The sequence below is a fragment of the Gorilla gorilla genome, chromosome 10 (genome assembly GCF_029281585.2).
Source record: "Gorilla gorilla gorilla isolate KB3781 chromosome 10, NHGRI_mGorGor1-v2.1_pri, whole genome shotgun sequence".
Taxonomy (NCBI): domain Eukaryota; kingdom Metazoa; phylum Chordata; class Mammalia; order Primates; family Hominidae; genus Gorilla; species Gorilla gorilla.
This window is the reverse complement of record NC_073234.2, coordinates 1387252-1413846: the sequence shown is the minus strand read 5'-3', so window position 1 is coordinate 1413846 and position 26595 is coordinate 1387252.

Sequence of the window (26595 nt, the reverse complement as noted above, 5' to 3'; positions counted from 1 at the left end):
TTATTTATAAGTCATAAAGAATAATTTATTCCAAAAAGGCTAATTTTCAAAATATATGTATCTTCTGAAACTGTATCTATTTTTTCCCCACGTTTTCTAAATATATTTTAGAGGGCATTTGTAGATTTTCATGGTGCTGAAAAATTAAGGTATAATGGTCTCATGAAGGAGAATAATGTCATTTAGACATTGTAATTTTGGAGGATCACAATACTTTTTGGAATGTGGTTGTTGCAGCACTGGTCACTTATACTAATTATATAATAACATACTATACTAATGCAATAATATACCATATGAAATTATTCAGTGGTAAATTTGTCTTAAATCCTCTAGAATACTGCAAAGAAATAGTTTATATAAGAAAGAGTACCATAGCAGATGTGAACACAATATTTCCTATTTTTTTCTTCTTTTTTATTTTTTTGAAGACAAGTTCTCACTCTGTTGCCCAGACTGGAGTTCAGTGCCATGTTCATAGTTCACTGCAACCTCAAACTCCCAAGCTCAAGTGATCCTCTTGATTCAGCCTCTGAAGTAGCTGTGCCTATAGGTGTGCACCACCACACCGGCTAAGTTTTAAAATTTTTTATAGATATGTTGCCCAAGCTGGTCTCAAATTCTTGAGCTCAAGAGATCTTCTCACCTTGGCCTCCCAGAGTGTTGGGATTACAGGCATGAGCCACCATACTCAGCCAATATTTCTTTTGTAAAAGACATTTTCTAACATACTTCTCATTTTAACTAACATAATATTCAAAGTGTAGATCTGAGAAAGAGATAGTGCCTGCAGATCTGGGATCCTACATGCTAATATTATGGGATGCATTCAGATTTGATCAGCAGATATTCCATTTATTCTAGAACACCACCAGCAGAAGAATGTAATTACGTCTATCACTAAAACTTTGTGTCAATACAGACTACTGTATTTGTTATCATAGATGGTCCTTGGATGGCAGCCTTCAGCAATTTTAAACCTAGACAGGTGATGTACTTTTTCTTCTTGGATAATTTTCATGGTTTTATCTAATTTGGTTGTAACTAATGTGTTTAATATGGCTTGCTTGTTTTTTAAAAAGTTGTTCAGTATCCTTAGAACTCAGTGCTGATTTCTTTTTCTAGCAGGCCTTTTATATAGGACATCTCACTTTCTCCTGGCTCTCTACTACTAGCATGAGGTCTCTGAAAAATCAAGACAGCAAAATAATTTGTTATAGAACAGCCTATGTAGAGGGACAGGGGAGGAGTCATATTCCAAGAGGGAAAGACCTTTGAGCCAGGCTCAATTTGTAGAGGCTGTTGAATGAAAATGAGAGAGAGAGAATGCACACTTTATTGCACTATTAAAGCAAAATTCTGACAATAACTTCTAAAAATGATTCAACTCTTATACACTGAGAATATGACAGACCTTCCAAAAGTATAATTTCTTATATGAACGTCCAGGTATATAAGGAAAAATAACTATTTCATACCAATATCTCCAGCCGCCTTTATTGTTGGTTCACCACATAGGTTTTTATCAGAATCGCAGAACATTAATTTTTTAAAGTAGCTACCATTACAACTAGCTTGAGAAGAACTTTCTTTTTAATAATTCGACCCAGATGCATTCTAGATACTCCAGTGTTACGAATCGATGGCTTCATGAGGAGCCGCTGTTGACTCATGCTATCTCTGGACACACTGACAGGAAACGTTTTCTTACACCTGTTTTCCTCCTGCTTTTCCTTGGTAGGACTTAGTGCCTGGGCATAGTTCAGTATCAATGGCAGTCATAGAGAAGTGTTACAGAAACCCAGCTTATTCCAACTTGTGAATTATTTGGCACCCAGGAACCAGGTCTTACAATCTTCAACCCACTTTTTCCTAACATGGCCCCTTTTCTGAAATGTTTATTTATATATGATGTAGGCCTGGGGAAACGACATGGACTTTCAAAGAAAATATTCTCCAATAGATCTCTCAACTCCAGAGAACCTTCTGACTAAATCTGAAAGAATTCCACTGTGCTCTGATAACATCCTTTAATAATGAAGGAAAAGATATTTTTCCCCCAGGAGGATTTTGTAGTGAAAGAGATGGCATAATTTTCTTAAAAAATGTTGTTTATAATCTCATTTGTTTTTTCATTTGTGGGGTGTGTCTTAAATCCTAAATGGTACATCCTTTTTAAAATACTTCTAGTAATAAAATGTTTCTGAAGTTATGTTGTAAGTATCATTGGACTATGTTTAATAATGTTAAGTTGATCCCACTTCCCCTGAAATTATATACATAAATGCTGAAAGTATAAATTTACATATACAACTTCATGGAACATTTTTCTTCCAAGTGTGCATTTGCTAGAATTTGCATTGAAAGGTTTTGGAAGGAGCCTGTTGGTATGAATCCTGTGTGAGCAACACTCAGATTTGTTGCATACTGAACAGCATGCTAAATCTCACTTCACAATCTTAGATTTCTCATCTACCATCTTGAGCTGAATTTAAAATGTAACTGCAGTTTATTATGTCACCTGTTCGTCAAACACTGATGCAAAGCTTAGTTTTCAGTGTGAAGAACCCATGACTAGAGAAGGGAAGAAGAAAGGGTCAAGCAGACCTCATTAAAGAGTGTATGGGCAAGAAAACACATCAGATGTCTTGATAGGTTTTTTAAAGTCCTGTTAGACTTGTCATGATTTCCAAAACACTAAATGCCATCTAGTATTTTGGACCCTCCAAAATTACAGTAGAATATTATTATGGGTCATCTTAATTGGAAATATACAGGGAAATCCTGATGATTAATGTAGACTAGTGATAGCTCTCACACATTTATATAACCTATGTTGAAAAGAAAGAAGAAAGTCAGGAAGGAAAGAAGGAAAAAGAGCGGAGAGAGAGGAACAAGAAAACACGTGGATTTGTGGAAATGAAAATTTTTAAATTACTAATTTGCAATAATGGGTAAGAAAAATACCGAGTATGAACATAAATGCTTTCAATTCCGTTTGTCTCTTAATCCTTCTCAGTCCGTGGCCAGTTTTGAAACTTGGTGTAACTTCCTTCCTTTATTCCTCCCTCCCTTGCTCCCTCCATCCCTTCTTGCCAGCCTCCTTCCCTTCCTCTCTCCTTGAGTTTCCTTCTTCTTTCTTGTTCCCTCCCTCCCTCCCTCTCTCTTTTTTCCCCTTAGTTTCCCCAGAAGCACATATACCAGCCATTTGAATGCTTTCTGCTCATAGATACTGCCAAGCCCCCTCACCCAGACTGCTGACTAGATTTGGTAGAATGGAGTGAGAAACATAGACTTTGTGTCTGTGGCGGCCACCTCTGATGTTGCAGACTTTTGCCGTGATTATGCACTCCAGCCGAGGGACGCTAGAGAGGTTGAAATTTCAACTGTGGGATTTGCCATTTTGGAATTTGCAGAAATGTACTGGATATGCTAACAGCAGCCTGGCTAGCCTCCACTTCACAAGGAAGTATTTAAATATACACGTGTAATATGAAGAAAATTGCATTAGATCATAAGGGATGAATTATTTTGTAAATGACTATACCATCAAATACCATACCTGATATCAATCATCTTCATCAGACAGTATCTGTGTATGTAAGTATATAAACAAAAAAGCAGGAGTTTATTTCTCTCTAATGTATCCTCGACTCTCTAGCAGTGACCTCTGAAATGTCTCTTCTGATCCAGACTTGTTTGAATCATGTGCAACATTTTAGATTTGTCTTTTCTCTGCAAGTTTTTTTTCATTAAGTACCATAACATATTGAACCAAATAGTTTTGCTTGCTTTCTATTGATGACACATGATTTTGGCTTTTATCTTCAGTGGAAAATCAATGTGTCACACGGAGTTCACTAAGAAAAAGGTATGGGGCCTCTTTGTAATTCTTTGTCAGATGATTGCTTTATCTTGATTTATGCCTTCAAACTTTTTCCCATTCAGCAGAAAATATTGTGTCGCTATCTGTGAGAGCAAAGCGATCTATACCAATTTATGCTCTAAGTGTAGCCTCCTTCCAGAACTGCTTATGGAACATATCAACTCACTATAGATTAGGGACATAATGGATTCTTCTTTCTTAAAAGTGGCAGATTGACAATTTTAGTTCATATACAAGCTTTTATATTAACATTAAAACAATATTTCTATGTAAAGTAAAATATTGTAGTTGATTATTATTTGAGGGCCTCCCAGAATTTCAAGGTCTGAAAATAAATTCAGTGTTCCTGGTGGTAACAAAATTGCCCCTACTTCCTTGTATCAGGACTGCCATTTGGAACTGCTGGGGAAGCTCTTTTCAGAAATTATTTTCAAAACAGCATTGTTGCCTTTTGCCAAACTGAAATCTGGTTGTAAACTTTTGAAAACTAGTTCCTTGGAATGGAATTCAAGTTGTCTTCTAAGCAATTTTTTTTAACTCAAACATACATTCTATCTTGCTTTATTATGTCGCTATTTGTGTAGGAAACATATTTCTATTTTTACCATTTTCAATTTATTTACATTTACATTTACATTTGTGTGTATATATATATACACACATACATACACTTTAAGTTCTGAGATACATTTGCAGAACTTGCAGTTTTGTGAAATAGGTATACATGTGCTGTCGTGGTTTGCTGCACCCATCAACTCGTCATCTACATTAAGTATTTCTCCTAATGCTATCCCTCCTCTTTCCTTCCTACCCACTGACAGGCCCCAGTGTGTGATGTTCCCCTCCCTGTGTCTATGTGTTCTCATTGTTCAACTCCCACTTATGAGTGAGAACATGTGGTGTTTGGTTTTCTGTTCTTGTGATAGTTTGCTGAGAATGATGGTTTCCAGCTTCATCCATGTCTCTGCAAAAGACATTAATCCATCCTTTTTTATAGCTGCATGGTATTCCATGGTGTATATGTGCCACATATTCTTTATCCAGTCTATCATTGATGGGCATTTGGGTTGGTTCCTAGTCTTTGCTATTGTGAATAGTGCTGCAATAAACATATGTGTGAATGTGTCTTTATAGTAGAATGATTTATAATCCTTTGGATGTGTACCTAGTAATGAGACTGTTAGGTCAAATGATATTTCTAGTTCTGGATCCTTGAGGAATTGCTACACTGTCTTCCACAATGGTTGAACTAATTTACACTCCCACCAACAGTGTAAAAGCATTCCTATTTCTCCACATCCTCTCTAGCACCTGTTGTTTCCTGACTTTTTAATGATTGCCATTCTAACTGGTGCGAGATGGTATCTCATTGGACCAGGGGTGATGAGCTTTTTTTTTTTTTTCTTCGAGACAGCCTCACTCTGTCACCCAGGGTGGAGTGCAGTGGCACAATTTCGGCTCACTGCAACCTCCACCTAATGGGTTCAAGCAATTCTCCTGTCTTAGCCTCTTGAGTAGCTGGGATTACAGATATATACCACCACGCCTGGCTAAAGTTTTTTTGTGTGTTTTTGGTAGAGACAGAGTTTCACCATAGTGGCCAGGCAAGTCTCAAACTCCTGACCTTGTGATCCACTCGCCTTGGCCTCCCAAAGTGATGGGATTACAGGCGTGAGCCACCACGCCCAGCCTATGATGAGCTTTTTCTCATGTGTTTATTGGCCGCATAAATGTCTTCTTTTGAGAAGTGTCTGTTCATATCCTTTTCCCACTTTTTGATGGGGTTGTTTTTTTCTTGTAAATTTGTTTAAGTTCCTTGTAGATTCTGGATATTAGCCCTTTGTTAGATGGATAGATTGCAAAAATTTTCTCCCACTCTGTAGGTTGTGTGTTCACTCCGATGATAGTGTCTTTTGCTGTGCAGAAGCTATCTTTAGTTTAATTAGATCCCATTTCTCAATTTTGGCTTTTGTTGCCACTGCTTTTGGTGTTTTGGTCGTGAAGTCTTTGCCTATGCCTATGTTCTGAATGGTATTGGCTAGGTTGTCTTCTAGAGTTTTTATGGTTTTAGATCTTATGTTTAAGTCTTTAATCCATCTTGAGTTAATTATTTTATAAGGTGTAAGGAAGGGGTCCACTTTCAGCTTTCTTCATTTGGCTAGCCAGTTTTCCCATCACCATTTATTAAATAGTCAATCTTTCCCCATTGTTTGTTTTCGTCAGGTGTGTCAGAGATATGTTGTATATTTCATGGTACAATGCCTTCTGTCAATGGGGAAAAATAACAAGCATATATGGGATGAATGAAGTCTGCTATGGTTAAGGTTGAGAATATTTACTGATCCTTGAGTTCAGTCTCCAGGAATGTTGGAAATAGAGAATGGAGATAATGGAGATAAAGAAAAGTTCTGAAAATGACACTTCCCATAGTGTCAAAATTGTGATCTATTGCAGAATTCTGTGATACATCAAAATCTCTGTTTATACTGAGGTTTGTTATTGTGTATGAGCATATCTTTATCAGGTGTAGGCTATTTCTATACTTTCATGTCTTTAAATCAATGTTTCTATTCACATATGTATATGTGCAAATAGAAGCATGTTAATATTATATATATATTTTCTGTCATTACCATGATTGCTATGATTATCATTAGCATGTATTATTAGTGTGACCGAAGTATCATCAGTATCAGTTTCTTTCTCACTGCAGTGCTCCTGTAATGCTTCATTTCTACAGAGCCAACCTACACCCACCGTTTCCCTGACTATAACTTTACCTAAAGTATAAGCCCTTATAAAGCCATGAAAGCCTACCAAGAATTGTCAAAGAAGCTAGGCAGCAGCCAGGCTCTGCCTTAGGAAAAGATTTTACTTTTTATTATCATGTGCAGTACTTAACTACTTGTTTTGACCTCTAAGATTTTGCTCTCCTATATTTCTATCCCCTGGCTTTCTGATATTTCATGTGATTATATTTGAAATTTTAACCTTGCTTTTCTTTTTGGAATCTCTGATATCTCTGCTGCCACAGGTAATGACAGGTTCCTCTCTAACTGTTGGTGTTATCCCTGGTCAGATTATTACTGATGACAGAAGTAGATGTTTTACGTGGATTCTCTCGATATCAGAAACAAATACAGATATCACAACTCAAAAATGACAGACTGATAACCATTATGAACTTAGATGCAACATTCTTAATACAATATTAGCAAATTGAGTCTAGGAATATTTAAAAATGATAATGTGTTTTAACCAAGTGGGGTTTATCTCAAGTTGGTTTCAACAACTGAAAATCTACCATGCTGACAGAAAAAAGAAAAATCACGTGACACTCTCAATAGATGCAAAAAAGGAATTTACAAAATGTAACACATTTTTTAAATTAAAAACTCCCAGCAAACTGAGGATAGAAAAGTACATTTTCAAACTGATTATGTGTTTACAAAAAATCTATAGCAAACATCTTACTTAAAATGGTGAAAGCCTTAATACTTTCTACATAAGATTATGAAAAATGCAATGATGTCCTCTCTCCCTAGTTCTTTAAAGTATTGCATTCAATATTAAATAAGTGGAAATATATACCAAGTTCATTGATAAATATTTAATACTTATGAGATGATAATTCTCCTGAAATTGATCTCTAGATTCAGTGGAATTCCCATGAAACCTTATAGGTCCTTTTGGATAAATTACAAAACTGATTCTAAAACAGGGAGAAAGAAAGAAGGGAAGGAAGGAGGAATGGACAGAAAGAAGAAAGAAATAAAGAGAAAAGAAAAGAAAATAAGAAATAAGTGACACCCAAGTTGGGAAGAAAGAAAAATACTATTCTCACGTGATGTAAACATATACATAGAAAATCCTTAGGCATCTGCAGAAGTGTGCTAGAGGTATGAAGTGAATTTAACAAAGTTGTAGGATGAAAGATCAATAAATAAAATCAATTGTGTTTCTATACACAATCAACACCAATTAGAAAATAAAATTATGTAAGCAATTTAACTTATAATAGCCTCAAAAATAATAAAATAATTGAGAATAAATTTAATAAAAGGTATGCTGATCCAAAATTTCTAAATCACTAATACGAGAGATTGAATAGGTAGAAATATGTATCAAGTTCATTGGTAAATATACATGTCATACTTATTAGATGATAATTCTTCTGAAACTGATCTCCAGATTTGGCACAATCCCAGTCAAACCTATAGGCCTTTTTGGAGAAATTACAAAGCTGATTCTAATTTTTTTTTTTAAATGCAGAAGTCCTAGAATAGCCAGAGCATGTTTTAGAAAGAAGAATAAAGTTGGAAAACTTTCCAAATTTCAAGACATATTGTAAAGCTACACTAAACAGTACAGTAAACTTACTGGCATGAAGAAGACATATATATCAGTGAAACAGAATAAATAATTTAGAAATATATCCTGCCTTACATGGCCAAAGTTGCCAAAATATTTCAATAAGGAAATCAATGTCTTTATAAAGATGGTACTATTAAAATTGGATATTAAATGGAGAATATGAACTTCAGAATTACCTCACACCATATCCTCAAATTAACTCAACATGTATTTTATACATAATGTAAATATAAAAAGTATAAAGCTTACTGAATAGGAAAAATTTTTAATAATCTTACTATAGCTAAAAATTTTTTAGATAAGAAAAGGATGGATGAAAATGGAAAAAAATAGTAAGTTGGACTTCATGAAATTAAGACTTTTGCAACTTAAAACATAGCATCAAAAAATGAAAAGGCAAACCACAGATTGGGACAGAATAATTTTAAATATGTCTGATAAAGAACTTTCATCTAGAATGTACACATAACTAAAAAACTAAATAACAAAACACAAATAACTCATTTAACGTAATATTTTGACCTAAATGGGCCAAATATTTGTACAGATATTTTAATTTAAAAAGAGATGGTGTCCAATACACAAATGAAAAGATACTTAACATTACCCGTCATCAGGGAAATTCAAGTTAAAACCACATTGAGGTACCACTGTACACCCACTGGAGTGGCTGACACGAGCAGAACTGACCATACCACATGATGTGAAGAATTGCTATTCACACCTGGCTAGTGGGACTTCAAAATGGTACAGACATTTTGGAAAGCAGTTTGGCAGTTTCTTTTAATGTTAAACTTAGTACTGATCATATAGCCAAATAATTCCACTGCGACTCAAAATAAATAAAAACATATCCGTACCAAGCCTCATCCTTGAAGTTCATAGCAGATGTGTCCATCAACTTGTAAATGGATAAACCAGTTGTAGATGGAGTACCACTCAACAATAAAAAGGAGCAAACTGATACAACAGCAATATAAATGAATATCAAAAGCATTATGCTCAGTGAAAGAAGCTAGACATGAAAGACACCAATGTATCATTCCACTAATAGGATACTCTAGAAAATGCAAACTGTAGAAACAGAAGCAGATTAGTGGTTGCCTGTGTTCAGGAATGGAGAAAAGATCAAATGCAAAACAGCAAAGGAAAACGTTTTGTGATGATGCAGATTTTCTGTATCTTGATCATGATTGTGGTCAAATGATGATATTCATCTGCCATAACCCATTAAATTGCACATTGAAAAGGGTGAATTTTACTGTGTGTACATTATACTTAAATGGAGCTGTAAATATGTTTGGAGCTTATCTGTGAACATTAGTTGCAGAGCAGGAGTTACTTTTATAGAGTGGAAATCTGCTGAGTGCCAACTTGAGAAGGGTTGAAAAAAATTAGAACCTTCTTCCAACACATTTCAGTTAGAACACTCTTAGGATGTCGTTACAGCTGCGCTCTATATTGGTGTCTCTGATGAAATCACATGTCTGACGATCTCAGCATGCCTTTAATCAACAGAATATACACGTGTTTTCTTTTATTACTATAAAGGATATACCAAACAACTTTTTCAAGACTTTACTTCAAAAAGGCACGTAGTTTTGCAACATTTTTGGTAAGTCTTTAATTATTTCAAAATGAAAAATTGAAAATAAAATGCAATTATTTACTCAGGCCCCCCAAAAAAAGGTCTGTACGGGGAATGCATGTGGTGTGTGTGTGTGTGTGTGTGTAAGTGTGTGATTTGAAGAATTGAAAAAATTTTAGTGGGGTTTTGTAGCATCACTTTGATAGCATCCTGTAATTTTGTATTGTGTTTGAAATAAAAATAAAGTGAATACACTGATAAAAGAATTTGAAAAGAATTTGCATTATTGCCTAAATTATGTGTGGTTTCCACAGTGGCATGAATCGAGCATCTTTAACCTACATAACAATATATCAGAAGTATTAGGTAAAAAATAAGTAAACTAGTATAACAAAGTTAAATATTTCTAAAGTAAAATTATAGCTTTATTTTTTTTCCTGAAATGTTTTGAGGAGATATTTACACCAAAAGATATTATCACTGATCAATGAAACTTTTTAAGAATTTGCTTGTGTCCCACCAATATTTGATTACATAGTGCTTCTGTGAGTTCCATTTCATTAATTTAGCTTTGACAGGAGAGAAGGCAATGGCTCTGCAGCCTCTCTCGGTGTGGCATGATCCTGGTTCCGCTGGCTGATCTCTATTAGAACCATGGCCTTAATCATGCCTTTCATGCTTCTAACTTGATTTGCATTTGTTGTGTGATCCAAATTTATTCTCTCGTTTAGTCGCTTCCACCCATAGAAAAGCAGGTCTTTTTCATTTCTCCTTCACCATTGCCCCCATTTTTTCTTTTTGTCCTCCCATGATGAAAAACAAGACAGAAAACAAACTATAACAACAACAGACACCTTTTGTCTGTGGTCACCAATGCATTGTAGCACTAAACTTTGTTAAAAATCTCTAGATCTGACCTCTATATCTGCTGTTCCCAGAGTTTTTCAATGTGTTCTCTAGACTGCTGTGACCCACTGACAGAAAGTCTAGCTATATTTAATTGAAAGTTATTACTGTCTGATATGGTTTGGCTGTGTCCCCACTGAAATCTCATCTTGCACTGTAGCTCCCATAATTCACATGTTGTGGGAGGGACCCAGTGAGAGGTAAGTGGATCATGGGGGCAGTTTTCCCCACACTGTTCTAGTGGTAGTGAATAAGTCTCATGAGATCTGATGGTTTTATAAGGGGAAACCCCTTTCGCCTTTCACTTGGTTCTCATTTGCTGTTTGCCTGCTGCCATGTAAGATGCGCCTTTCGCCTTCTGCCATAACTGTGAGGCCTCCTCAGCCATGTGGAACTGTGAATTCATTAAACCTCTTTTTCTTTATAAATGACCCAGTCTTGGGTATGTCTTTATCAGCAGCATGAAAATTGACTAATACACTCACTGTCCATGAATGATACTCTGTTAGCCCATTTGCATTGTTATAAAGAAATACCTGAGGCTGGGTAATTTATAAAGAAATGCGGTTTATTTGGCTCCTTGTTGTGAAGGCTGTACATGAAGCATAGTACTGGCACCTGCTTCCAGGGAGGGCCTCAGGAACCTTCCAATCATGGTGGAAGGTGAAGGGAAACCAGCATATCACATGGTGAGAGCGGAAGCAAGAGAGACAGGGAGGAGGTGTCAGTCTCTTTTAAACAACCAGATATCGCATGAACTCACAGGGTAAGAACTCATTCATTACCAAGAGGACAGCACCAAGCCATTCAGGAGGCATCTCTCTCCAACATTGGGGATCACATTTTAACGTGAGATTTGAAGGGGACAAACATCCAAACTATGTCAGATACCAAAGCTGACAATGCTTAGGATCTTTAGCTGTTCCAGGTTCTGGGAAAAGGGAGAGAGTTAGCTTCCCTCGTCTATGCTGTGCTACTCCATATTATATTAGTAATTATTGTTCTCTAAAGGTTCTTAAAAGCAAATAAACAAATGCAAGGCAAAACATATAAAAGGCAAGGCAAAACATACGAAATGCAAGGCAAATGCATTAAAAAACTTTTGAGTGTTAATACATAGATTTTATTTTATCTTTTTAATTTCTTTTGCTTAACCAAATAGATTATGTAGTTTTGATTAACTGGCCATGAAATAGCTCTGCCTACATAGAATTTCCCATGAATAATTGGTTGTGGAGACTTTTGTGTGTGACCCAAATCCTCCCTCAAAACTGAAGTTTGCCCAGCTATTGGGAGTGTTGGCAAATCATGCCTCTCAGCTGATTCTCTCTAGAATTTATTCTCAGGAGATCTAATTAATAACTTGTCAAGCTGATGTCCATCCTTGGGGACAACTCTTATCTGAAGAATGGCCAGTGAAAGGTATTAAAACTCCATACTCCTGCCTCAATTTAGGGCAACTCTGAAGGGTCGCCCCAGCTTCTCAGCTCCCCCTTGAGATTAGCTGAGGTGTTTGTTGTGACTGCCTCACATCTCAACTCCCTTTATCCAATTCAGCTTTTTCGCCACAGTTGTTGGTTCCTAGGATTTTACCCAGTTAAATGTTCTCTACACAAATCTCTATCTCAAATCTGCTTTACAGGGAATGTGGCCTCAGACAGGTTTTCATTAGGTTCTGGACGTAACTCTCATTAGTCATTGATATGATTCGGCTGTGTCTCCATCCGAATCTCACCTTGATTGTAATTATCCCCGCATGTCAAGGATGGAGTCAGGTGGAGATCATTGAATCATAGGGGCGGGTTCCCCCTACTGTTCTCCTGGTAGCGAATAAGTCTCACGAGATCTGATGCTTTTAAAATGGGAGCTTCCCTACACAAGCTTTCTTCTCTGCTACCATTTAAGATGTGCCTTTGCTTCTTTTTTGCCTTCTGCCGTGACTGTGAGGCCTCCCCAGCCATGTGGAATTGTGAGTTCCTTAAACCTCTTTCCTTTCTAAATTACCCGGTCTTGGGTATGACTTTATTAGCAGCATGAGAACAAACTAGTGCAGTCTGTTCTATAAGCCCAAGTCGGATCACAGAGTCCCGCTTTCTGTTTTTTTTTTTCTAGCCCATATTTCTACTAAAACTTGACTCATATAGACTTAAAACAAAATAATTAAGCATGGCTAGTATTTATTTATTATTTTATACGTGTCAGGTACTGTATTTTGTAACTTATCTTTTAATAATCTTTCCAAATCTCTAAAAGGAGAACTCTGCTCTTTTATAGAGAAAATAAGGATGGCTCTGAAAATGTTAGCATTAGGGGAAGTAGGGTGAGGGACATAGGGGGCACTTTGTGTTATTTGTGCATTTTGCTATCAATCTAAAATCAGGTCAAAATAAAAATTAAAAAAATGGGTAGTAGAAGCAGGTTGTTAAGATTTTCAGTGTGACTCTAGAATTTTTTTGTTTGTTGTTTGTTTTGGAGTGTAGTGGTAAGATCTCTGCTCACTGCAACCTCCACTTCCCAGGCTCAAGCAATTCTCCTGCCTCAGTCTCCCAAGTAGCTGGGATTATAGGTGCCCGCCACCACACCCAGCTAAGTTTTCTATTTTTTTTTTTTTAGTAGAGATGGGGTTTCAGCATGTTGGCCAGTCCAGTCTCCTACTCCTGACTTCAAGTCATCCGCCCGCCTCAGCCTCCCGAAGTGCTGGGATTATAGGCATGAGCTCCCACTCCTGGCCCAAAGTTCATATTTTAACTACTAACCTAAATTATTTTAAAAACAAAAGCCTCCTTGGACTCAAACCAGGTCAGAGTGACATGATCATGTGCCTGTTTTGTGCAGGGTGAAGTGAGATTATTATCTAGGAAATAGCTGAAATGTCTTGTTGTGGGCATACATATTTCATATAAATTCTAAGCTTCATATTAGCACTTAGATTATAATTATCTAAAGAATAGAGAACAATTTCATATAATTTTCAGTGTATCAGGCGAATCAAAAGTATACATACAAGCATGCAGATGAATTTCAGTGAATATAGTGGTGACAATGCTCAACAGAATATGTGTCCCCCACCCAACCCTGCTTCTTGCTCTTTCACTGTCCTAAAGATAGAACAGAATGGTTCAGGCATCCAGCTTGTCCCCTCCACACTTCACACTTTTACTTAATAGCAGCTTATCTTTAACACTTTGTCATCTTTAAGATGTTGCTAATTCTTTCTGGTAGATCCCAGGACTGAGGATGAGGAAGAATGATTTTATTTAAATAAAGTTGCTTAATTAAAAAACAATTTTTTTAGTTTTAAAATATTTTCATTATTTTATAAAATTTTTGTGGGTACATAGGAGGTTTATATATTTGTGGGGTACATGAGATGTTTTGATACAGGCATGCAGTGTGAAATAATCACGTCATGAGGAATGGGCTTTCCATCCCCTCAAGCATTTATCCTCTGAGTTAAAAACTATTCAATTGGCTGGGCATGGTGGCTCACGCCTGTAGTCCCAGCTCTTTGGGAGGCCGAGGTTGGCGGATCGCCTGAGGTCAGGAGTTTGAGACCAGCCTGGCCAACATGATGAAACCCCATCTCTACTAAAAATACAAAAATTAGCCGGGTGTGGTGGCGAGTGCCTGTCATCCCAGCTACTCGGGAGGCTGAGACAGGAGAATCATTTGAACCTGGGAGGTGGAGGTTACAGTGAGCCGAGATCATGCCATTGTACTCCAGCCTGAGTGACAAGAGTGAAACTCCATGTCAAAAACAAACAAAAATCAATTACATTCTTTAAGTTATTAAAATTAAACATTGTAAATGATTTTTTTTCCCAAAGCTTTTTCAAAGAAAAAAAAGTAGAAACAAAGACACTTTCTACTGATTTCCAATATGGTGACTCTGTATTTCTAGCATGTGTTAAGGTGAAAAATTGATTTTATGTTTAATACAAAACATAGCATAATGTAATGAAAAGCAAGATTGTAATGATAAAGGAAAATAACACTAGTGCTAATTTTTTTCAATTTGAAGCATTGGATTAAAATGAATTAGGTTATATTCCAACATGTTTATATTGAATTTCTTTTTTCTCCAATTGGTTTCTTTTTATTAATGGGTGAGTGTTGCATTTGTATAAGGTTTCCCTATTATATTCAATTGTTTTGAGATGCTTTTAATTTGAAGTTTTTATGTTTTCTTTTTGATGTATACATGTTATGCTTTTATGCTGAATTTGATAATTGGTGCTGTATATGCAAAGCAAATGTAATTTCCCAGCTTTTATTTTTTAAAGCCCTGGGAAGCAACATAATAAAGTAGAAATAGTATCAAGACAGGAGTTAGAATACCTGGATTCTAAAATTTAAATTAAATTAGGATCTAGTGACATTATAGGTGTTCCTTGATCTTCTGATGACCTGATTCCTCAAAAGAAAAATAAAATAATCTATAAATTGTTTCTAATTCTAAAACTCTATAAATCCTATTTTTAAAATTATAATTAGTTGAACTCTATAAGGTCACAAAAATCCCTATTAAGAAACTAAAATAAAATTTTATCATATCTTAAAAATACTCTGATCTTTTTTTATATGCTGACATGAATTCTAATTATTTTTGAGCCCCTAAAAAACATTTAAGATCACAGTTTATGTTTTATTATTGACTTTCAGATAATTAACATTTTACTGATAGATATGAACAAATCTACTCTAACAGAGATAGTCATTAGTTTATTTCTCTCTTTTCAGTATCAATAAAAAGTATCGATTTACCAATAACAATGAATTAATTGCCTGAAATAAATGAAACGTAAGCAGCAAAAGTGAACTTTTTAGTATAACTCTTCTTGTAAACATTGACTTAGTTCAAAGGGAGCTTATCTTTAAAAAAAAAGCGCTAATTCATGTCTATTGGTATAGATATAATCTTTTTTTCCTTGAAAATAGATCCTACTATACTCCAGACACTATGCCACTAGGTGCAGATATTAACACAAATAGCAGGTGATCATTGTCCTCATGGAGTTTATTTTAAAGAGAACAAAGTGAGACAAAGGCACACAAGCAAAGAACTACAATACAAAGGGGATGGCATCTGACTCAGCATGGAGGTGTCACGGAAGGTGTTGTTTTGCTTAGGTTTTGAAGTGTGGGTAGGAGATGGCCCATGTTGAGAGTGGGAACTGGGAATTAAAAAGATGAGGAGGTCTCTGCAAATCTACATGGATGGGAAGTAGCATGCTGATGTGGGAAACAACTAAAAAGTTCCAGAATGCATGGTTTATAAAGCGTGAGTCAGAGAGGGCTAGACCAGTAGCCAGATCAAGGATATCTCAGATGTTATAGTCATGAATTAGTGCATTGACCTGCAGGCCATGGGAGTCACTGAAGGTTTCAGTCAGGTAAGTGAGCTGATCAGAACAGTCCTTTAGATAGGCCGCTCTTTTGGCTGTAATGGGGACACGTTTGAAGTAGGGCTATAGCTAAAAATATACAGACACTTCCTCTTTTCTACAGCCCTGCTGGCATCTGTTGTATTTTGACTTTTTAATAATAGCCATTCCAACCGGTATGAAATGGTATCTCATTGTGTTTTGATTTGCATTTTTCTGATGATTAGTGATTCTAAGCATTTTTTTTTTCGTGTATTTGTTGGCCATTTGTATGTGTTCTTTTGAGAAGTGTTTGTTCATGTCCTTTGCCCATTTTTTAATTGGGTTATTTTTTTTTCTAATTGATTTAAGTTCCCTGTAGATTCTGGATACTAAAAAACAAACAAAAACCAGAAGTAAATAAATTCTCAGGACACACACACCCACACCCACACCCACAGAGAGAGAGAGAGAGAGAGAGAGCGCGCGCCTAGGTAAGAGGCCACCAACCACCAGGGTCTAAACTGGGAACACTTTCTAGTACAGAATGAATGGAAAGGATTCATGAAATATCTAGAAAGTAACGTTAATGAGATTTACATGTATGGAGTGAATGAGGAGAAACAGGGATCATTCAGGATTCTGGTGGGAATAACAGGGGGAGCCATTAGTTGAAATTTTGAAGTGGGAGAAGGAGAGGGAGTTTTAGGGAGAAAGATGAGTTGTTTTTTTAGGTATTTCAAACCCTTGAAGCTTCTATGGGACATCGAAGTGGAAATAACAGTCTGTGGGTTGGGACAATAAAGAAAGAAATTGGTTGAAGACTAGGGGAAGAGTATAGAGCAAAGAAATATTTAAGATAATAAACATAGAGAGATAGCTGAAAATGTGGGACTGGATTACAAAGGAAGAATGATTTAGTTATGAAGCCCAAGGGCTGACAGGAATGGGTGACTAGTGGAGGAGTTCATATGCATCTGTTATTGTATGAATAAAAAAAATTATCTGTTCCTTCCTAAAGATATCTTCAACCTGTTTTTGGATACATATGGGCACTGCTTTTCACTCTCTTAGCCCCATTTCTTATTTTAGCCTCTGCTGTAGCGATCAGTTCTGCACAGGCTTTGACCCAGGCTTTGACTAGTTGGTGCAGGTGTGATATGACACTTACCTGGAATGGCCCACAGTTTGTGGCTGCTCTTACTTAAGCAGGTGGGATGCTCATGTAGGTGTAACCTAGCAGCTTGGTAGAGTTTATGCCCATGGGGCAACCTGTGACCACTCAAAATAAAGCCCTTTCCTCCTCCCAGATTGAGGAGTCTTGCATTATGTAATAAAACTCCTTAGAAGGCCTATTAGGTTCCAATACAGCATTAGGCAACTTGATAAGGTATCCCATCATCAGCCTTCCTTTCTTCCCTCATTCCTCTGCCTCTCACTCTTTCTTCCTAAGTTAACTTCTTAGATAAAATGCCAACTTTCTATATTTTGTCTCACATCAGGGAAAATAATTGTATACCCCATTTCAAAAGCACATAAAAAGGTTACTGTATAGAAAATTTGTCTTTAAGAGATTAAGCTGTAATTTTCCAAATACTTTAAAATTTTATTTCAGATACGTTTTTCATTTTTATAAGCTTCATCTAAAAGCAGAGTTCACCTAAGAATATACCTAAGAGCATATTACATAGAATATATTTTATATTTCAGTAGTTTAGCTAGGATTCTTTCAAAATTGAGAGGATCTACAAATATTTCTAACACATTAGTTTTCAGTCTTAAGGCTGAGTCAAGAACAAAGCTCCTAAACTTTGCATTGGTGATTGAGAACATTTTAAAATTGTTATTTAATTCATTAATTTATTTTTAAAAAATTTTCACATTGTAATTATATAGATTTATAGGATACAATTTGATGTTTCAATGAATATGTATGTTGTCTAATGATCCAATAAGGATAGTTAGTGTATTAATTACCTCATGCATTCATCATTTCTTTTTAATAAGAAATTTCAAAATCCTTTCTTCTAGATACTTTGTAATATACAATACTTTACTTTTAACTATAGTCACCCTGCTTTGCAAAGAACACTACAACTTATTCTTCCTATATAATTGTGATTTCATAACTGTTAACCAATCTATCTCCATTTTGCCCTCCCCACTTCTTCCTCACTGTTTGGTAACCACTATTCTACTCTACTTCTCTATTAACATTTTTTTTTTTAAGATTCCACATATGAGCGAGATCATGCGGTATTTGCTTTCTGTGTCTGGCTTATTTCACTTAACATTGTATCCTACAGGGTCATCCATGTTGTTGCAACTGGCAGAATTTCATTCTTTTTTTATGGCTGAATAGTATTTCATTGTGTGTGTGTCCATATATATATATATATATATATATAATTTTATGTATAATTATAATTACACATAAAATTATATATAATTATAATTAATTTTATGCATAATTATAATTACACATAAAATTATATATAATTATAATTATAATTATATATAATTATATATAATAATAATATATATTATATGTAATATATAATATACATAACATACATAATGTATATTATATATAATATACATAACGTATATTATATACATTATACATTATATATATTATAATATACATAATATATATTATGTATATAATATACATAATATGTATTATATATAAAATATACATAATATATAATATATTATACATATAATATATATAATATATTAATAATATATCAATATCAATATTAATTATTAATTATTAATAATTATTAATAATTATTAATTAATAATTATTATTTATTATTAATATTATTAATATTAATATATAATATATTAATATTAATAATATATTAATATATAATATATTAATATTAATAATATATTAATATATAATATATTAATATTAATAATATATTAATATATAATACATTAATATTAATAATATATTAATATATAATATATTAATATTAATAATATATTAATATATAATACATTAATATTAATAATATATTAATATATAATATATTAATATTAATAATATATTAATATATAATATATTAATATTAATAATATATTAATATATAATATATTAATATTAATAATATATTAATATATAATATATTAATATTAATAATATATTAATATATAATATATTAATATTAATAATATATTAATATATAATATATTATACATAATATATTATATATAATATACATAATATGTATTATATATAATATACATAATATATATTATATATATATAATTCACTTGTTTGTTTTTATACACATAGGTTGATTCCATATCTGATTATTAGAAATAGTGCTACAGTAAACATAAGAGTGCAGATATTTTTCAAACACAATGATTTCATTTCCTATGGATATATACCCAGCAGTGGGATTGCTGGGTTATGTGATCGAATGATTGTTTTTTTTTTTATTTTTTATTTTTTAGCGAACTTCCATAAAGTTTTGCTTAATGGTTGTACTAGTTTACAACCCCATCAACAGTGCGTAAGTGTTCCGTTTTCTCCACTTCCTTGCCAACTCTTGTTATCTTTTACCTTTTTGCTAATAGCCATTCTAATGGGTGAACTGGTATCTCATTGCGGTTTTGATTTGCATTTCCCTGATGGTTAGTGATGTTGAACATGATTTTATTATATATTCGTCTTGACCCTTTCTATATTTTCTCTTGTGGCATTTCTTTTAGTTTATTTTGTCCTTTTTTTTTTTTTTTTGCGAAGGAGTCTTGCTCTGTTGCCCAAGCTGGAGTGCAGTGGTGCAATCGGGGCTCACGGCAACCTCCATCTCCCTGGTTCAAGCAATTCCCCTGCCTCAGCCTGCTGAGTAGCTGGGGTTTCAGGCACACGCCATCATGTTTGGCTAAATTTTTGTATTTTTAGTAGAGAAATGATTTCACCATTTTGGTCAGGCTGGTCTCAAACTCCTGACCTCAGGCAATCCGCCTGCCTCAGCCTCCCAGTTTTGCCCATTTTTAAATAAGTTATTTATGTTTTTGCTGTTGAGTTGTTTAAGTTTGTTATATAATCTGGGCATTAACTCCTTAGCAGATGTATAGTTTGCAAATATTGTATCCCATTCTGTAAGTTGTTTTTTCACTCTGTTAAGTTTCCTTTGCTGTGCAAAAGCATTTTAGTTTGATGAAACCCCATTTATCTATTTTTGCTTTTGTTGCCTGTGCTTTTGACGTCTCATTTAAAAAATCCTTGTAGAACCCAAAGTTATAGAGAATTTCCCACATGTTATCTTCTAGTAGTTTTTCATAGTTTTCAATCTTACCTTTAGGTCTTTAATCGCATTTGAGTTGATTTTTGTATAAGGTAAAAGATAGGGGTCTAATTTCATTATCCCACATGTAGATATCCAATCTTCTCAGTACCATTTAATGAAGAGACTGTCTTTACCCCTGTGTGTGCTCTTGACTCCTTTTTTGAAAATCAGTTGACTTTAGGTATGAGAATTTATTTCTGAGCTGTATATTCTCTTCCATTGGTCTATGTGTTTGCTTTATGGCAGTGCCATGCTGTTTTGCTTACTATGGCTTTGTAGTATATTTTGAAGTCAGGTAGTGTGGTGCCTCCAGCTTTGTTATTTTTGCACAGGATTGCTTTGGTTATTTGGGGTCTTTTCTGGTTTCATACAAATTTTAGGGTATTTTTTTCTATTTCTGTGAAGAATTTCATTGGTATTTTGATAGGGATTGCATTGAATCTGTAGGACATTTTGTTAGTATGGTCATTTCAATAGTATCAGTTCTTCCATTCCATGAGTATATAGTGTCCATTTTTTGTGGATCGTAAATTTTTCCATCAGTGTGTTATAGTTTTCATTGTAGAGATCTTTCACGACCTTGATTAAATTTATCTGCAGATTTCTTGGTAGCTATTGTAAATGGAATTCCTTTCTTGATGACTTTTTCAGATAGTTCACTATTAGTGTATAGAAACACCACGGAATTTTCTGTGTTGATTTTGTATACTACAACTTTACTGAATTTATTTATGATTTCTAGTAGTTTTTGGTCAAGTCTTTAGGGTTCTCACTCTATATAAGTATATATAGAAAGAACCCTAAAGAGAGAGAGATCATATATATCTATATGATCATATATATAGATGTATACATATGTATGTGAGATCACATTTTCTACAAACAGAAACAATCTGACTTCCTTCTTTCCAGTTTGGATCCCTCTTATTTATTTCTTTTGTCTAATTGCTCTGGCTCTGACCTCCAGTACTATGCTAAATAGAAGTGGTAGAAGTTGACATCCTTGTCTTCCTCCATATCATAGAGGAAAAGCATTTAACTATTCACCATAAATAAGATGTTAGCTGTGGGTTTGTCACATATGGCCTTTACTGCGTTGAGGTACACTCCTATACCTACTTTCTTGACAGTTTTTATCATAAAGGAATGTTGACTTTTGTCAAGTGTTCTTTTTGCATCTGTTGAAATGATCACATGGTTTTTGTTCTTCTTTCTATTGTGGTGGTGTATCATATTTACTGATTTGTGCATGTTAAGCCATCCTTTCATCCCTGGGATGAACCCCACTTGATTATAGTGAATACTCTTTTTAGTGTGCTGTCGAAGTCAGTTCACTTGTATCTTGTTGAGAATTTTTGTATCTATGTTCCTCAGGAATATTGGCCTGTTATTTTCATTTTGTGCGTGTCTTTGTCTGGTTTTAGAATCAGGATGTTGCGAGCCTCATAAGATGAGTATGGAAGTATTCCTTCCTCATTACTTTTGTGGAAAAGTTTGTGGAGAATTGGTAGTTATTCTTTAACTGTTTGGTAGAATTCAGCAGTGAAGACATCAGGTCCTGGGTGTTGGTTGTTGTTGTTGTTGTTTTGATGGAAGATGTTTTATTATTGATTCAATTTCCAAACTCATTATTGATGTGTTCAGATGTTATATTTCCTCACAATTTAATCTGGGTAGTTATATGTGTGCAGAAATTTATTCATTTTATTCTACATTATCAAATTTGTTGGCATATAGTTATGAGTAATGTCTTACAATCCCTTCTATTTCTGTGGTGTATCAGTTGTAATGTCTCCTTTTTCATCTTTTATTTATTTGAATTTTCTCTCCTTTTGTCTTAGTTTAGCTAAAGGTTTGTCAGTTTTACGTTTACACTTTGTCTTATTTATCTTTTGAAATATTTTTTAGTGTCTGTTTCATTTATATCTGCTGTGAGCTTTATTATTTCCTTCCTTCTACCAATTTTGGGTTTAGTTTGTTTTTGATGTTCTAGTTACTTGAAGTGTATAATTTTGCTTTGTGATTTGAAAATCTTTCTTCTTTTTTGGTGTAGGCTTTTATTGCTATAAATTTCCCTCTTAGAACTGCTTTTGCTACGTTCCATAGGTTTGGGTATGTTGGATTTTCATTCTTACTTGTCTCAGTGACTTTTGAAATTTTCCTATTAATGTCTTAATGAGACCTATTGATTTCTTGGGTGCGTGCTATTTAATTTCCATGTTTTTATAAAATTTCCAAGGGCTTTCCTGTTGTTGATTTCTGACTTTATATCCCTGTAATCAGAAAAGATACTTCATATGATATCTGTCTTCTTAAGTTTGTTAAGACTCATTATGTGTCATAATGTATGATTGGTCCTAGAGAATGTTTGGTGTACAGTTGAGAATAATTTGTATTCTGCAGCTGTTGGATGATGTATTAGTCTGTTTTCATACTGCTGATAAAGACATACCCGAGACTGGGTAATTTACAGAGAAAAAGAGGTTTAGTGGACTCATAGTTCCACGTGGCTGGGGAGGTCTCCCAATCATGATGGAAGGCGAAAGACACATCTTACATGGTAGCAAACAAAATAGAATTGAGAACCAAGTGAAAGGGTTCCCCCTTATAAAACCATCAGATCTTGTTAGACGTATTCACTACCACAAGAACAGTATGGGGGAACCGCCCCCATGATTCAATTATCTCCCACTGGTTCCCTCCCACAACATGTATGAATTATGGGAGCTATAATCAAGATGAGATTTGGGTGGGGATATACAGCCAAACCATATCAGGTGAGATCTTCTTTACCTGCTAGGTCCATTTGGTCTATGGTATAGTTTGAGTCTGTCATTTTTTGGTTGATTTTCTCTTCATAGAATCTGTCCATTTTTAAAGTGGAGTGTTGAAATTTCCTACTAATATTGTATTGCAGTCTATCTCTACCTTTAAATCTAATATTTGCTTTATATATCTGGTTGTTCTGGTGTTGGGTACATATATAGTTACACCTAAGTAATATATATGTTATGTCCTCGTATTGAATTGGGCCTTTTATCATTTCATTATACAGTGACATTCTTTTTTTATATAGTTTTTTTATTTAAAGCCTTTTAAAATATGACATGACTGTGGCTACTCCTGCTTGCTTTTCATTTGTTTGCATAAAATATATTTTTCCATCTCTTCACTTTCAGTCTATTTGTCTTTAATAGTGAGGTAAGTATCATGTAGGCAGCATATAGGTGGGTTTTGCTATCTGAATCCATTCATCCACTTTATATCTTTTAAGTAGAGTTTAATCCACTTCTATTCAAGTTTATTATTGATAAATTAGGACTTCCTTCTACCATTTCATTAGTTGTTTTTTAGATTACTTGTTCACTTCTTCCTTTCTTATTGTTTATCCCTCTAGTTTGGTGGTTTTCTGTGGTGCTAAGCTTTGTTTCTTTTCCCTTTTTTGGTGTGTGTGTGTGTGTATCTGCTGTAATTTCTTTCTTTCTGGTTAGTGAAACTAACATACAGAGTCCTGTATTTGTAACAGACTATTTTACACTGATAACAACTTAACTTCTGTCACATAAAAATACTCTTGACTTCTCCCCCACACACACATAATTTATATTTTTGTTACCTTACATTGCATCTTTATGAATGGTAGACTCCATGGAACATAGGATCTATGTCACAACTAAATCAATTATTTAATGGCAGCATTAAAGCAGCCCAAAGAATGTGAAAAACTGGTGTGGGTGTATTTAACTTTTTAAAAACTATGTTTCATAATGTTTTCATTAAAAAGTCTTTATCGGTTTGCTAATGCCTAATTTTTACAACCAGCCACCATAGATTTTACAGGATAAATATATTATTTCAGTGGTAATTGAAGCAGAATTTTTGTTGCTCTTCTTACCCTTAGAGATTGTGTATTATCCTCAGACGTAATTCTTTGATTTTTTTTTCTTTTCATGTTGTTACACATAGTTACCAACAATCAACGTGAGAATAACCTTTGAATATTTTCAAGCATTAAGATTTGTTTATACAGCTGCACAATTAGACAACCAACACTCTTGGGTCTTTACCTCTCAGCATACACCTGATTATTAACTTAAAGGTATGATGGGAAAAGTATCAATTTTTGTTGGTCACCTAGATTTGGAAATATGTAATAACTATAAGCTTGGGTCTGCTTCTTCAGAAGCCTAGGAATTGGAGTGATGGTTCTCTGAAGAGGCTGGAAACAAAGTATGTGTTTCCAGAAGGCTTAATAGAATATGTTGAGACATAGGCCATTAACACAAAAGTGAAAGAAATGCAAAAAATGTATGAAAGTAAGGATTTGAGAAGGGAAATTTTATTTTTAAGTCTAAGATTCCTATGAATTATATGAAAATAAATGTCCTATCCTTAAAATTAGCCAAAGGAAGCACTTTACTTATCAATATGATATGACTTTTCATACTCTTATCTAAAGATATCCTAAACTAAGATCCAGTTTTCTAAGTAAAGACGTTTTAATCATGCTTTAAAGCATGTTAGATGATTCCTACCACATCACATCATGTTGTTTACATGTATGATTTAAACTGCATTTATTCTTCAACTCACTGGTTCCTTAGGCTTCTTATCTTTCCTTGCACGCTTAGATAATTTTATGTTAAATTGATTTTTAGAAGTTTAGTTGCTGGGCGTAGTGGCTGTCGCCTGTAAACCCAGTACTTTGGGAATTCAAGGCAGGTGGATTGCTTGAGTCTTGGAGTTTGAGGCCTGCCTGGGAAAGATGACAAACCCCATTGGTACAAAAATAAAAATATTAGCTGGATATGGTGGCACATGCCTGTGGTCCCAGCTACTCCAAGGCTGAGGTGGGAGGATGGCTTGAGTCCGAGAGGCAGAGGTGTGAGCCAAGATCATGCCCTGCTCTTCAGCCTGGGCAACCAAGCCAGACCCTGTTTCAAAAAAAAAAAATCTAGTGAGATTTGATTTCTATTTCTATGTGATTCAAAACTAGGAGAGCTTCAAGGCTAATGACTATTAAAAATGGCCATTGCTACTTGCATTTTCTATGAAGCCAGCATACACAGCAACGTGCAACCTAAACACCAAGCTATTTAATAAGTAGCTTAGATTTCAGGTTTGATTGTCTTTGAGGTTTGATTATTGCAGAGATCAATTGCCAGAAAAAATATAGACTAATTCTGTATTTGGTCCTTTTATCATGTGAAACATCCCATCGTTGGGTATAAATTAAGAGCAAATACGGATGTTTATACCGATAGCGGTGCAGATATTTCCATGTTTATACAGATAGCGGTGTAGATATTTCCATGTTCATACAGATAGTGGTGTAGATATTTCCATGTACATACAGATAGCGGTGTAGCTATTTCCAAGTTCATACAGATAGCGGTGTAGATATTTCCATGTTCATCCAGATGGCTGTGTAGATATATCCATGTTCATACAGATGGCGGTGAAGATATTTCCATGCTCATACAGATAGCGGTGTAGATATTTTCATGTTCATACAGATAGTGGTGTAGATATTTCCATGTTCATACAGATAGAGGGGCTGATATTTCCATGTTCATACAGATAGCGGTGCTGATATTTCCATGTTTATACAGGTAGCGGTGTAGATATTTCAATGTTTATACAGATAGCGGTGTAGATATTTCCATGTTTATAAAGATAGCGGTGTAGATATTTCCATGTTTATACAGATAGCGGTGCAGATTTCTCCATCTTAATACAGATGGCGGTGCAGATATTTATATGTTCATACAGATGGCCGTGCAGATATTTCCATGTTCATACAGATGGCGGTGTAGATATTTCCATGTTCATACAGATACCGGTGTAGTTATTTCCATGTGTAAAGAGATAGCTGTGTAGATATTTCCATGTATATGCAGATAGCTGTGAAGATATTTCCATTTTCATGCAGATAGCGGTGTAGATATTTCCATGTTTATACAGATAGCGGTGAAGATGTATGCATGTTTACACAGATAGCGGTGTAGATATTTCCATCTTCATACAGATAGCGGTGTAGATATTTCCATGTTCATCCAGATGGCTGTGTAGATATATCCATGTTCATACTGATGGCGGTGAAGATATTTCCATGTTCATACAGATAGCGGTGTAGATCTTTCCATGTTCACACAGATAGCGGTGTAG